The 13,293-nt window shown below is 46.4% G+C and overlaps 2 long non-coding RNA genes and 1 pseudogene across 4 annotated transcripts in view; 2 read left to right on the top strand and 1 right to left on the bottom strand.

Annotated features, from left to right (window-relative positions):
• Nucleotides 1-2,931, top strand: part of LOC121816967 (uncharacterized) — a 15,632-nt gene extending 12,701 nt beyond the window's left edge. For 2 of the 3 annotated variants that reach the window (XR_009597043.1, XR_006056715.2), the window contains one exon: nt 858-1,618. This is a non-coding gene — a long non-coding RNA (uncharacterized LOC121816967). Of the gene's footprint in view, nt 1-857 lie in introns of all 3 variants that reach the window. The other variant, XR_009597042.1, reaches the window with a different exon arrangement.
• LOC121816011 (2'-5'-oligoadenylate synthase 1-like) lies at nt 2,278-12,797 on the bottom strand (annotated as a pseudogene).
• Nucleotides 9,097-13,293, top strand: part of LOC121816966 (uncharacterized) — a 20,478-nt gene continuing 16,281 nt past the window's right edge. Inside the window, exons 1-2 of the long non-coding RNA XR_006056714.2 lie at nt 9,097-9,542; nt 11,085-11,244. This is a non-coding gene — a long non-coding RNA (uncharacterized LOC121816966). The remainder of the gene's footprint in view (nt 9,543-11,084; nt 11,245-13,293) is intronic.

Consider the following 13,293-nt stretch of genomic DNA (forward strand, 5'->3'; position numbering starts at 1 on the left):
ACTGCAGCCACCAGGCTTCTCTGTCCATGGGATTCTCCAGGCAAGAATACTGGAGTGGGTTGCCATTTCCTTCTCTAGGGGATCTCCTGACCCAGGGATTGGCAGGTAGATTCATTACCTACCTGAGCAGCCCCTCGAAAAAGTCTTTATTGCATCTTAAATTGGCTAATGGTCTCAGTTCAGTCACTGAGTCATGTCTGACTCTTTGCAGCCCCATTGCCTGCATCAAACCAGGTCTCCCTGTCCATCGCCAACTGCCGGAGATTACTCACACTCACGTCCATGGAGTTGGTGATGCCATCCAGCCATCTCGTCCTTTGTTGTCTCCTTCTCGTCCTGCCCTTAATCTTTCCCAGAATCAGGGTCTTTTCCAATGAGTCTCCTCTTCCCATCAGGTGGCCAAAGTATTGGAGCTTCAGCTTCAGTATCAGTCCTTCCAATGAATATTCAGAGTTGATTTCCATTAGGATTGACTGGTTTGATCTCCATGCAGGCAGTCCAAGGGACTCTCAAGAGTCTTCTCTGGCACCACAATTTGAACCAGGCTGGAGAGATCATTAATAAACACTCTTTGCTGTGAGTAAGATAGTGATGGTAATTATTTATAATCATTATGGCAGGTATTAATTAAAAACTTCCTATGTATCAAGTCCCACAAAAGTACACCTCTAAAAAAAAAGGAAAAGTGTACCTCTCAGGTCCCCAGCTGCAGAGGACAGATCTCTGCTGCCCCATTGTTAGAAAAATTAAGTTCACACACTTTGCCATTCAATCAAACGAGTAAGACTGGTTGGGTTCCATAAAGAATGTCCCCAAATTGTGCTAATTTACCGTTTCCTCTTGCCTGCTTGGTTTAGGCACGACTGCCCCAGGAGAGATACGATGATCTCTGCTCCACTTTTTAGAGACACCTCATTTTGGTAAGGCTCTCGAACTGTGAGAGACTTGTGCTCAGAAACATGAACAGAGAGAGGAAGAAGCCCTGAGACAGGACAGCTCCCGTGGAGCGGGGAGCCCCAAAGGCAGGCAGCACAGCAGACCGCACCCCTGGTGGGGCTGGGGCCCCCAACAAGACGCTGAGTCTCCAGGGAGGCTCAGAGCACTCCACCCTCCCCTCTCCTGCCTTAGTCTCAGTTCTCCCCAGTTTTGTTTCCTCAGCAGGAAGTGGCCCAGAATGGCAGGGGGTGGGACTCAGCTCTGGACAATGAGGCATTTATGACTTGGCTCTTTCAGATTTCATACGAGCATGTCCATCATCCCTTACACGCTCTCTTCTCTGTTGCTGAGTCTCATGAATTTGTGGTTGAACCAGCAGTTCTGAAGTGCACCACCCTCGAGCTTTGCGTCACCTGCTTCTGCCAGCTTTGACCAAATCATCAGAGGTCAGCTGACAAACACTTATCCAAAAAAGTTTAGGAAGGAAATGCTTTATTGTTTCTTGTGGTCATACAGGGATATAGATTTACAGCAACATACAATAAAACCACAAACTTCAGAGAATTATAAAGCTCACTCATCATACTATAATCCACATACCCACTGAAAACATTGAGGTCTTCATGAAACCAACATTACAAATGAAAGTAAGGAAAACTTGCTAAGTACACTAATATAAATATGGATATCTAGGAATAATATGTGTAAAATGTATGTACTAGCAATACAAAATATATGCACTAGCAATGCAGGGAAAAACTATACAATGTAGTTACAGAGTAATTAAAGAAGACAATTAATGGAAAGAAGTTCCAAGTTTCTGGACTGGAATTCTCAATATTACATGGATGTCATTTTCCCTGAACTAATTTATGGAATTCTAATCAAATGCCTCCCTATCTTTTGGGTGAAAATTCACCAACTGATTATAATATTACATAGAAATAGACAGAGCCAACAGAAGACATTAATTTGGATAGAATAGAGTTTTCCACAAGACACTGAGAATATCAGGATATCATAATTAGTCAAGGTAGTATTAACTCAAGGACACAAAAACTGACCAATGGACCAACACAGGCTCACACACAGAGGACTCCGCACATCTGTCTGAGGTGGTTCTGCAGAACAGTGGGAAGGATGGTCCCTTCAGCAAGTGCTGCTGGAATACTTGGCATCCACTAGAAGAACTGGTGCAGCCAATACAGTATACTAACACATATATATGGAATTTAGAAAGATGGCAATGATGACCCTGTATGCAAGACAGCAAAAAGACACAGATGTGTAGAGCGGACTTTTGGACTCAGAGGAGAGGAGAGGTGGGATGATTTGGGAGAATGGCATTGAAACATGTTTAATATCATGTAAGAATCAAATCACCAGTCTATGTCCGATGCAGGATACAGCATGCTTGGGGCTTGTGCACTGGGATGACCCGGAGGGATGTTGTGGGGAGGGAGGTGGGAGGGGTTCATGTTTGGGATCGCATGTACACCCGTGGTGGATTCATGTCAATGTATGGCAAACCAATACAGTATTATAAAGTAGAATAAAGTAAAAATAAAAGTTAAAAAAAAAGAACTGGTGCGGGATCCCCAACTCACACCCGTTTCTCAGTTTTGATATGACGTTCATAAAGTCATTGCCAAATCCATGTCATGAAGTTTCCTCTGTGTTTTCTTCGAGGAGTTTTACAGTTTCAAGTTTTATCTATCCTGAGTTGATACTTGTGCATGCTGGAGGAAAAGGTGTGATTTTACCCTTTTGCATGTGGATATCCAATGTTCCCAGCTTGATTTATAGAAGAGACTGTCCTTTCTTCATTGTATATTCTTGACAACTTTGCCAAAGAGTAGTTGACTGTGTAAGCAAAGCACTGACAATAAAGCAAAAATAGACAACAGGGAACTAATCCAACTAAGAAGCTTCTGCCCAGCAAATGAAAAAAAAAAAGAAACCCAGTGAAGTGAAAAAGTAACTGATGGAAAAGAATAGATACATGTATAGCTGAATCACTTAGCTGTGCATTCAAAGCAACACGCAATGCAAATGAACTATAATTAAAAATGAAAAAAAAAGTATGAAATGAAAGGGAGAAAAGGTAATGGAAAGGGAGAAAATGACTGCAAACCACAAATCTGATAAGGGGTAAAGTAGCAAAATAATGAGGGCCTTGGACAACTCAATGGCTAAAGGACGAATATCCTAATTATACAATGGGCTAAAGATTGAATTTTTATTTCTCTAAAGAAGCTTTACAAATGGCCAGCAGCTATATGAAAAGATGCGCATCGTTACTCTTTGGCCACACTGTGTAGCTTGCCTGATCTTGGTTGCCCAACCAGGGATTGAACTCTGACCCCGACAGTGAGAGCGCCCAGTCCTAACCACTGGACCCCCAGGGAATTCCCATACTCAATATTATGAATCATCTGGGAAATGGAAATCAAAATCATAAGACATCACTTTTACCTGTTAGCATAGCTGTTACATGTGTTAAAGGACACTCATGTTGGTGAGCATGTGGAGGGCCTGGACCACTCTTGCTGAGAACGCACTTTGGTGCCACCACTATGGAAAGAGTAGGAGAGTTCCTCAAGAATTACCAATAGTTCTGCCATATGATCCATGTGGCTCTTCAGCTGAGCAGCTATTTCCCAGTTCAATTAATCTGCTAGTGACTGTGGCTTTATGTATAATTCTGAAACACCCTCAGAAAACAATACAAGTGGGCCACCCACATGGTAATTATATGTGATTCCAAGGTGTCCTCTCTGCATGAAGAGATACCTGTGCTAAAGATAACACAGTGGTAACAAAACCCCATCTGGGGTAAAATCCCATTTCAGAAAGACTCAACATAGACATGGAAATTGAGACAGAAAGAAAAGGTCCCAAATTTTCGAGACACTTTGGGATTCTTCCTCTTTAAAAAAAAAAAAAAAAACATTTCTCACTCTCATGCTTAAATCAATGACCAAGTATGGTCCTCCCAGGTCCCTAGAAACAGGAGACACAGTCTGTCATCTTGTGTCCAGGCCACACGGGAACCCCCAGGGTCTTCCAAGAGGCAGACTGACTTAGAGGAAAACAAGGCCAAGACCCTGATGGTCATTTCTCTGGGAAAGGCAGGCGAGGCAGGGAAAGCAGTCTTGGGACGGCAAGTATGAATAAAGTAAGAGGGCTGTGGAGAGGAAGGGGTTTCCTGAGTCACCTGGTACCTGGTCCCAGCATGAGTGGGGTAGGGTGGCTTGTGGCTCAGATTGGCTCTGAGTCTGGGCAGTGGAGCAGAGAGGAAATGCTCGACAGGTTTGCATGGGAAAGGCCAACAGGTGAGCTGCTGGCTGTGTCTAGGAACCAGCCAACCCTGGGAGGGCAGTCTCTCCAGGATCAGCAGGGCCCAGATGTCAAAGCATCTGAGAACACAAATGTAGAAAGGATAAACACAGAAGCCCCGGCCAAGGAGCAGGATGAGGGCTGGGACAGGGTGGGGAGAGGGTGAGATGGTGGCTTCATCTAGGAGCCATCTCGGAGGCAGTGACATTGACTGAGAAGAGGTGACGGCTGAGGATGACCAGGATGGTACCTCGGTACCACAGCTAGCATTTGCTGAAGAGCCCACACCTACCTTGAGGGTGGTGGCAGAGGTGCTTGTGTGGGTCTGGGTCACTCTAAGGAGCAGATGCCAGTGTGAGATTAAATGTGGGAGATTGTTTGGGGAAACAGCCAGGTGAGAGACAATGACCAGGGATCTTATAGAAGCTGCGCAAGCTGACAACCCTGATCTAATCTGACTCTGGGTGAAGGCAAGAAGGAAGGACAGTTGGCTCTGCAGTCAAGACAGAGTCCAGCAAGTCCGTGGAGAGTCCTCTCGCCCATGTCACATGTCGGAGCTTCCCCTGACTCTCAGGAATGGGGCTGCCTGAGTGCCTCTGGCACGCGTGGTCATTGTCTGGGAGCTGCAGGTAGGCAGCGTGGCTTTGGTGTCAACGTGGAGATGGATCACGGAGGGCAGTAGCTGGCATGCTCAGCTGAGTATGTTCCCTCCACTGAGGCTCTGCTAGATTCCTTGTCATGGTCCCCAAATGGGAAACAGAAAAATTCAATGTATGAAACACATTGGGAGGAGCAACAAAGAGCAGGAGCTTCACAGCAAGAAGGACCAGGGTTCAACTTCACACCCTCGTCTCTCACTCACCAGGGGACTCTGAGTGAGTGGCCATGTCTCAATGTATTATTATGAGAATCAGAGTAAAACCCATCTCACAGGGATGCCGGAGGCCTCAAAGGAGGGACAGCAATCTGGAGAAGCCAAAGGCTGTCTTCCAGCCACTTAGGTGACCAGTGACTCAGGTAACTGTAAGAACATCTTGATCTTTTGTGTGTCCTTATGGGAGGTTTTCTGGAATGGACTTTTGTCAATGACATGTTGGTTTGGATACCAAGGCAGGGTGACAATGTAAGTTGGTAAGCCTGCTGTCTAACCAAAGGATTCATTCTGGGGCAGAGACTGGTGTAATTCTACATTTCTAGTAACCACAGTGAAAGAATACAAAGACCGAGATGAAATTCCATTTGACGAAGTAGCATTTCTAGAAGTTGTTCTCTACACGCCATCAGTATCAGGTCACATGAAGAAATCGGGCGTTCTCACCGGCACGTTCCAGGTGCTCACTGGCGTTCCATCCATGTTCTTACAGCACAAATACTTGAGCCAGATTGTAACCTCCTGTGCCAGCAGCTGCCACCTCTGTGGATCTCCACCAGCCACATTTCCAGTTGGGTCAGCCGGGTCCAGAATCACAGGCCTGGAAACAACAGTCAGAGAGGACAGGTGAGTACATGGGCTGTGTCTGGGTTGTTCAGAGCTCCCAGGAAGGCAAAATACCAGCCTTGTAGACTGTTTCTGGGGGGCAGCTGGAGGGCTCCATGGATACCTCTCCCTGGCTTGTGACCTGGGTGCCCTGCCCTACAGTGGGCATTGAACACGAGGTAAAGGAGGCTTGCATTTGGGCCTGGAGAGACCTGGTTTCAATCTCACCTCTGCTCTTGAGTAGTGCTGTCTCTTTAGGCAGGTCACCTGATTCTCTAGTCCTCAGTATCCTCATGTGTGAAATGGGCAGATTTGAAAATCCCTACCTCAAAGGATGTTGTATGAGGATCTGGAGAAGCACTTGACATGCTCCCAACAGTAACTGGAAACATAAGAAGGGGTCTATACATGCCAGGTTTAATAACCAAGATTCCACTATTCTATCAGAGTGGTTTTGTCTTATAGCAAGCTGTTTCTTCCTTGAAGCAGTTTTTAATATTGCTATAGCTATTGCTGGCTCCCCTGGTGACTCAGAGGTAAAGCATCTGCCTGCAATGCAGGAGACATGGGCTCGATCCCTGGGTCAGGAAGATCCCCTGGAGAAGGAAATGGTGACTCGCTCCAGTATTCTTGCCTGGAGAATCCCATGGACAGAGGAGCCTGGTGGGCTACAGTTCACATTATCCCAAAGAGTCGGACACGACTGAGCGACTTCACATTCACTTTCACTTTTCATAGCTATTGCAATTTGAGTCAAGTTTTAGCTCTTTCACTCACTTTCTGTAAAGTTCGCACAAGCTCTTCTTTTTCCATACCTCTGTGATCTGTGGTTAGCACAGTGCCTGCCTCACAGGGTTCCAGGTTACTATTTCAATCAGACGGTAGGAGTAAAGTGCCCAGCATAGTGACTGAGAATAGATGACGATCAATAATTGTGGAAACCTCCCTCTTCCTACATTTCCAGGGTGCCACCGCTGTAATCAGAGCTGCATTTATGTGGAGATCTAAGCCATGTGTGGATAGAGTACCTGGATTTTGCAAGTTGTCTCCTCAGGTATTGGCTAATCGTAGGGTTTTCCAAGTCATAATACTTTTCCAGTAGATGCAGAGGTCCTGATGCTTCAGGATTAACGCCAAAACAGTCCGAAATCCCTGAGCTGTGCTGAATTGTGGTTTGGAGCTTCCTTGTTCCCAGGCATAGATGGTCAGCAGCTCCAGGGCATACTGTGCGGGCAGCTTATACTCATACTTCATCTTACACTGAGGAGAGGGAACAAATTAGAAACATGAGTTTGTTCAGCTTTTGTGTGGAGAAGAGGTAATGCCTATCCTCAAGCTATTTCAGAAAAGTGAGGATGAGGAGGTGATTCCAAACTCATTTTACACAAAAAGCAGAAAAATGCAACACAAAAAAGAAAACAGCAGGCCTGATGATCATAGACGGGAAAATCCTCTACAAGATATTAGCAAAGCAAATTCACCAACATATTACAAGGTCACACAGCATGATCAAGTTGGATATAGTCCAGTGAGGCGAGGAGGTCAGAATCCACAAATCAATCAAAGAGATACATTTCTATTAACAAAATAAAGGATAAAAACTTATGATTATTTTCCCATATACAGAAAAAAATTGAGAAAATTCAACAACCACTGTCATACAAACTCTTAACAAGGTGGGTATGAAGAGAACATAACTCGATAAAGGCCGCATATGACCAGCCTAGAGCTGACATCACCCTCAGTGGTGAAGGCTGAAAGCTTTTTCTTTAAAATCAAGAACAAGACACATATGCCCACTCTCCTCACACTTATTCAACATAGTATTGGAAGTCCATCCATGGCAATCAGGCAAGAAAAGAAACAATATCCATGGAAATTAGAAAGGAAGTTTAACTATTGCTATTTGCAGATGACATGGCACTATACATAGAAAACTCTAGGCACCTCCAGAAAACTATTAGAAATAAAAACTGAATTTAGGAAGATTGCAGGTAATAATACATAGAAATATGTTGTGTTTCTATATATGAGTAACAAACTATCCCAATGAGAAAGTTATTTATTATTTTAATCTCAGCTATATTTATTTACTTTACAATATTGTGTTGGTTTTGCCATAAATTGACATGAATCAGCCATGGGTGTACATGTGTTCCCCATGCTGAACCCCCGCCCCCTCCCTCCCCATCCCATCCCTCTGGGTCATCCCAGCGCACCAGCCCCGGGCACCCTGTCTCATGCATCGAACCTGGACTGGCGATTCATTTCACATGTGATAATTTACAGGTTTCAATGCCATTTTCCCAAATCATCCCAGCCTCGCCCTCTCCCACAGAGCCCAAAAGGCTGTTCCAACATCTGTGTCTCTTTTGCTGTCTCGCATACACGGTTGTTGTTACCATCTTTGTAAATTCCATATATATGCGTTAGTATAGTGTACTGGTGGTTTTTGTTCTGGCTTACTTAGCTCTGTATAATAGGCTCCAGTTTCATCCACCTCATTAGAGAAATTTAAAAGCCATCCCATTTACAATTACATTAAAAAATTTTTTTTAACTAGGAATACATTCAACCACACTGAAAGACCTATACCTGACTTTGATGAGAACAACTGAAGATGACAAAATAAATGGAAAGAGGTACCACGCTCATGGACTTGAGGGGTTAATATTCTTCAAACATGCATCCTACCTGAAGCATCTGTGTGCATGGCCTCAGGGTATGTGATTTAGTGTTGCTGCGCCATGCCACTCTTTTCAAGGGAGAAAATGGGAAGGACAAGAGGTTAATTCATTTGCCCAGATTCAGACAGCTAGGAAGTGAGCAAAGGGGAGTTGGGGCGGGGGTGGGGGGAGCTGATTAATTCATTGAATAATTGCTTGCTGAGAACCTATTATATTCCAGGCACTGTTCTAGGTTCTAGGGCAGCAGCAGTGAATAAAACATGCAGTGTCATATTATATATTTACACAATGCATACAAATAAACAAATGCCTACTTTTATGTACATTCTCAGAGGGAAGACAGACAATAAACAAACAAATAAGCTCATGCAAAGGCCCTGAGGCTGAAGTAGAGTTTCCTTCTTGGTGGACCAATGCACAGGAGAGACCAGCCTGGGAGCAGGGGCAAGGGGTAGTTGATGATGATATTTAACACAGGACCAAGGCGTTTCTGGATTGGTGGGGTGTGTGTGTGTGTTTATGAAAAGATAAGAAAGGCCCATGGTTTGGTCCGGAACAACTCACAGCATGGAGCTGTCATATGCTGATATGGGAGAACCTGGAAGAGGAAGATACCTGAGTCCACTGGCAATGTCCCTGACCCCACCCTTCTTCCCCATGCTTTTTCCCCGTCTGACCAGTGTCTACTCCTCCACGTTCCTCCTCTCATCTCTCCCTCCTGGCTCGCTTTCCCTCCTCTCTGTCCGTCTCTGTCCGGCTCCCTCCTGCCTCCCGCATCCTTTCTGATTCCTCCCTCCTCCCTCCTCTCCTCTTTCTTCTCCTCCCCACACCTCTCCCTGCTCCTTCCCTCCCTCCTCTCACCCCTCCCTCCTCTCCCGGCCTCACTCTCTCCCTTCCCTCCTCCTCCTCCTCGGCTCTCTGCCCAGATGGGACCGGCCATACCAGTTGGTACCAGTGCTTCACCAGGCGGATGAGGCTCTTCAGCTTGGCCGGACGCTCCTTCAGGAAGGCTCTCTGCAGCTCCGTGAAGCAAGGGGAGAACTCGCCCTCTCTCCTCAGTTTCTCACACTCTTGGATGACCTGGACGTAGATTTCAGGGTCAGGTCTGTAATCTTTGGTCAACTGACCTGTTGGGAATGAATTCAAGTTTAAATGTCAGCTCGTTTCTGAGTTTCTTTCTGTTGCCCTGGGGACACAGACTCACTGGCCATGGGGGGCAGTGGGGAGGTCAGCAGTCCAGAGCCAGGAGGCCTGAGGTCCATCCCAGTCCTCCCTTCTCCCACCTCTACCACCATCACCCATCGTCTCTCACCTGGACTCAGCAGAGGTGGTGGCACCCTCCTCCCTGGATCCTCCACAGCCCATATAGAGCCCTTTACACCTGAGCCTTCCACTTCTTGCTTCCCAGGAACTCTGGATAAAATCCCAAGTCCTCACAGTGGCCAACGCGGATGGTGAGACCTGTCTCCTTCTTCGTCTTCCCTCCTGCCTCAATCCCTTTGCCGCTGACTCCCCTGGTTGCTTCACTTCTCCCAATAGGCCACCTTCATTCCTGTCTGTGCACTTGCTGTTTCCTCCTCTGGACCCCCAAATCTTTGAGTGCTTGGCCTCTTCTCACCCCTCAGGCCTCAGGTCAGAGGTCACCTCCTTGTCACCCTGTCTCCAAAGTCCTCTGATTCCCCATTGCTCTCTTGGGTCACCCTATTTCATTTCTGTCGCAGCGAGTTATCATCTCATTCCTGGTGTTCACATGGTCAGGCTACAGGAGAGAGGCTCTCTGTCTGTCTCATTTAGGCCATGGAATAGGCCTTGGGCCTCCAAGTCTGGGCTCCTGCTCAGTTGCTAAGTCCAGTCCGACTCACTGCGACCCTCTGGGCTGTAGTCTGCCAGGCTCCTCTGTCCATGGGATTTCCCAGGCAGGAATACTGGAGTGGCTTGCCATTTCCTTCTCCAGGGGATCCTCCTGGATCGAACCTACATCTTCTGCTTCCCAGCTGCATTCTTAACCACTGAGCCGCCAGGGAAGCCCCGCATCTAAGGTTCACAGTGGAAACTGAGCCTCAAAGAATGAATTGCTTCCTGTCCCAGTGCTCCTGCACATCATCTCAAGATTCCCACCATCAGTAAAAGTTTGAATGGTTGCCTCACATTTTGCATAGAAAATGAAATTAACATATTGAGGTTATCCTAGACCTAGTTTTTAGAAAGAGATCACACAGTTGGCCAAAAGTCAAACTAGTAAGCCTGGCAGGTGTTCTATACAAATATCTTGATCCCCCCAATTGCACCAATTTGTTGTTTAACTCAGCCACTTCAGTGGCTGAGTGTGACCCTGGGCATTCTTGTCCCAGGAAAGACGCTGGGGTCTCCTCCCACTTGAAGGGATACCTTGGTTATAAAGAGTCTCGAAGTGAGAGACATTTCTGCTCAGAGACAAGGAAAGAGAGCGGAAGAAGCCCTGACATAGGACAAAGACTGTAAGAACTTGTGGCTGGGAGCACTCACCCAGGGCATCAAAGGCGGGCAGGACATCAAACTCCACCGCCTGGTTGAGCTTGGGGGACCTCAGCACAAAGCTGAGAGCACGGGGATTCTGCTGTTTCTGGACCTCAAACTCCACTTCAAATCTTTCCTCTCTTTGACAGGCTTCCAGCTGTATTCTGATTTCTTCAATGAATTGTCCTCGGCGCTGAAGCTGTTCCCGAAAACTTTTCAGATTGGTGAGGAAGACGACGAGGTCAGCATCTGATCGTCCCCTGAGGGTCGTGCCTTTGCCTGAGGAGCCGCCCTAAAACGGTGATAAGAGTGAGTATTGACACATTTCATTGAGAAGAGCCTCCTTAAATGAAATGCTGAGAGCAATCACTAACATTTTGAGTGCTAGCCACTGCTCTGAAGGCATCAGCGGCTGTAACTCCTAGAATGCTCACAAGAACTCTGGGATCTAGCCACTGTTATTATCTGTTGTCATCTTCTGGATGGGGAAACAGATGCTGAGAGAGATCATGTTATCAGTCAAGTCACACAGCTAGTAGGTGAGAGAGATGCAGTTCACACCCGTTTTCCCCCCCTGGATCCATGATCTTTACTCCCTGTTGTTTTATGATCTGACAGGATTAACACTTAAAGCGGCCCATTCCTTAGTTTATTTGACCTGCAAGCCCGTGAGGTCCTGAAAATTCTGGATAAGGAAACAGAGGCACAGAGGTTTAGGTGACTTGCCCAATATTTCACAGCCAACAGGTGCTATCCGCTTTCAAAACATATACACTTAACCAGCTCGTGACTCTGCAGAACTGGTGAAACCTTAGCCTGTCAAAGACTAGTAAGGATTGTTGATACAGATGGATTTCAGTTTGCCTATTTTAATGCCATAAGACTCTCAAAGTGTGAGCATTTTCTGCTCAGGGAACTGAAGAGGGACCAGAATAAGCCCCAACTTAAGACAAAGGCTGAAATGCCTTATGACTGGGAGCACTCACCCAGGGCATCAGAGGCAGGCAGGACATCAAACTCTGCCTACAGGTAGAGCTGGGGGGAGCTGAGCCCACAGGTGCGAGCAGGAGCATTTTCTGCCTGCTGATTCTGGACCTCTTGTGAGATTTCTTTCCTGGTCAACACACACACATTCACACACACTCACATAGTTTCTTTATCTTTCTCTTTCTTTTAATGGTTACCTAGTGGATGTTTCAGAGGTGATTTATACACTTCATCAGGGCATTTGTTAAGTTCGATGCATGAGGCAGGGCACCCAAAGCTGGGGCTCTGGGACAACCCAGAGGGATGGAGTGGGGAGGGAGTGGGAGGGGCTTCAGAATGGGGGGACACATGGACACCTGTGGCTGATTCACGCTGATGTACGGCAAAAGCTATCGCAATATTGTAATCATCCTCCGATTAAAACAAATAAATTAATTTAAAAAATTTATAGATGGATGCCCTCACCCCAGAAGCTATTTTCACAAGTGTGGATATAGTTTTGGCAGGGATAAATCAGAAACCACCTGCCCTAGAGACCTCAACCTCTTGCTCTCTGTTTCTGTGGAAAGGCTTGCTCACCAGCCCCCCTTCTCCCCAGTGAGGCAGTTCTGGACTCACCTTCACAACTTTGGACACCCGAATGGGGCGAGGGGCAAATCGGAAACACCTCTCCTTCAGGAAAGTGCAGATGGTGTCGATGGCTTGGTTGACCTGCGTGCGGAACTCCGTGTTTGACAGGAGGTTGTCTTCGATGAACTTGTCTAGAGAGCTGGCCGGAGTATTTCTGAGCTCCATCATGACACTGGGGACTGGAGAGCCAGAGGCGGAGGAGCTGCTGCCTGAAGCTGTGAGCTTCTGTCTCCTCTGCTGCCTGCGTCTAGGGGGCTGTCAAGTTTCATTTCACTGGCAGGGAGGAGCTATGCTGCTGCTGGTTTCAGTTCCTTGAAAGGGAGGAGTTTTGTCCTGAATCCTTGTTTCTAGTTTTTCTCTCTGCAAATGAAAGGCTCCTGCGATCCCACAAACTGTCAGGTCTCTCAGCTTTCTCCTCCAGAATCCCAGAATTACTCCCTGCCTTTAGCAGGCAGACTAGCATGTCTGGTCTGTCTTCAGACTGTACTCTGAAAAGCTGCTTTTATTTATTTATTTTTATTTTATTTATTATTATTTTTTTTATTTTACTTTACAATACTGTATGGTTTTGCCATACATATTTTTGAATCCGCCACGGGTGTACATGAGTTCCCAAACCTGAACCCCCTCCCACCTCTCTCCCCATATCATCTCTCTGGGTCATCCCAGTGCACCAGCCCCAAGCATCCTGTATCCTGTATCGAACCTAGACTGGTGATTTGTTTCTTACATGATAGTATA

The sequence above is a fragment of the Ovis aries genome, chromosome 17 (genome assembly GCF_016772045.2).
Source record: "Ovis aries strain OAR_USU_Benz2616 breed Rambouillet chromosome 17, ARS-UI_Ramb_v3.0, whole genome shotgun sequence".
In the NCBI taxonomy this organism is placed as follows: Eukaryota; Metazoa; Chordata; class Mammalia; order Artiodactyla; family Bovidae; genus Ovis; species Ovis aries.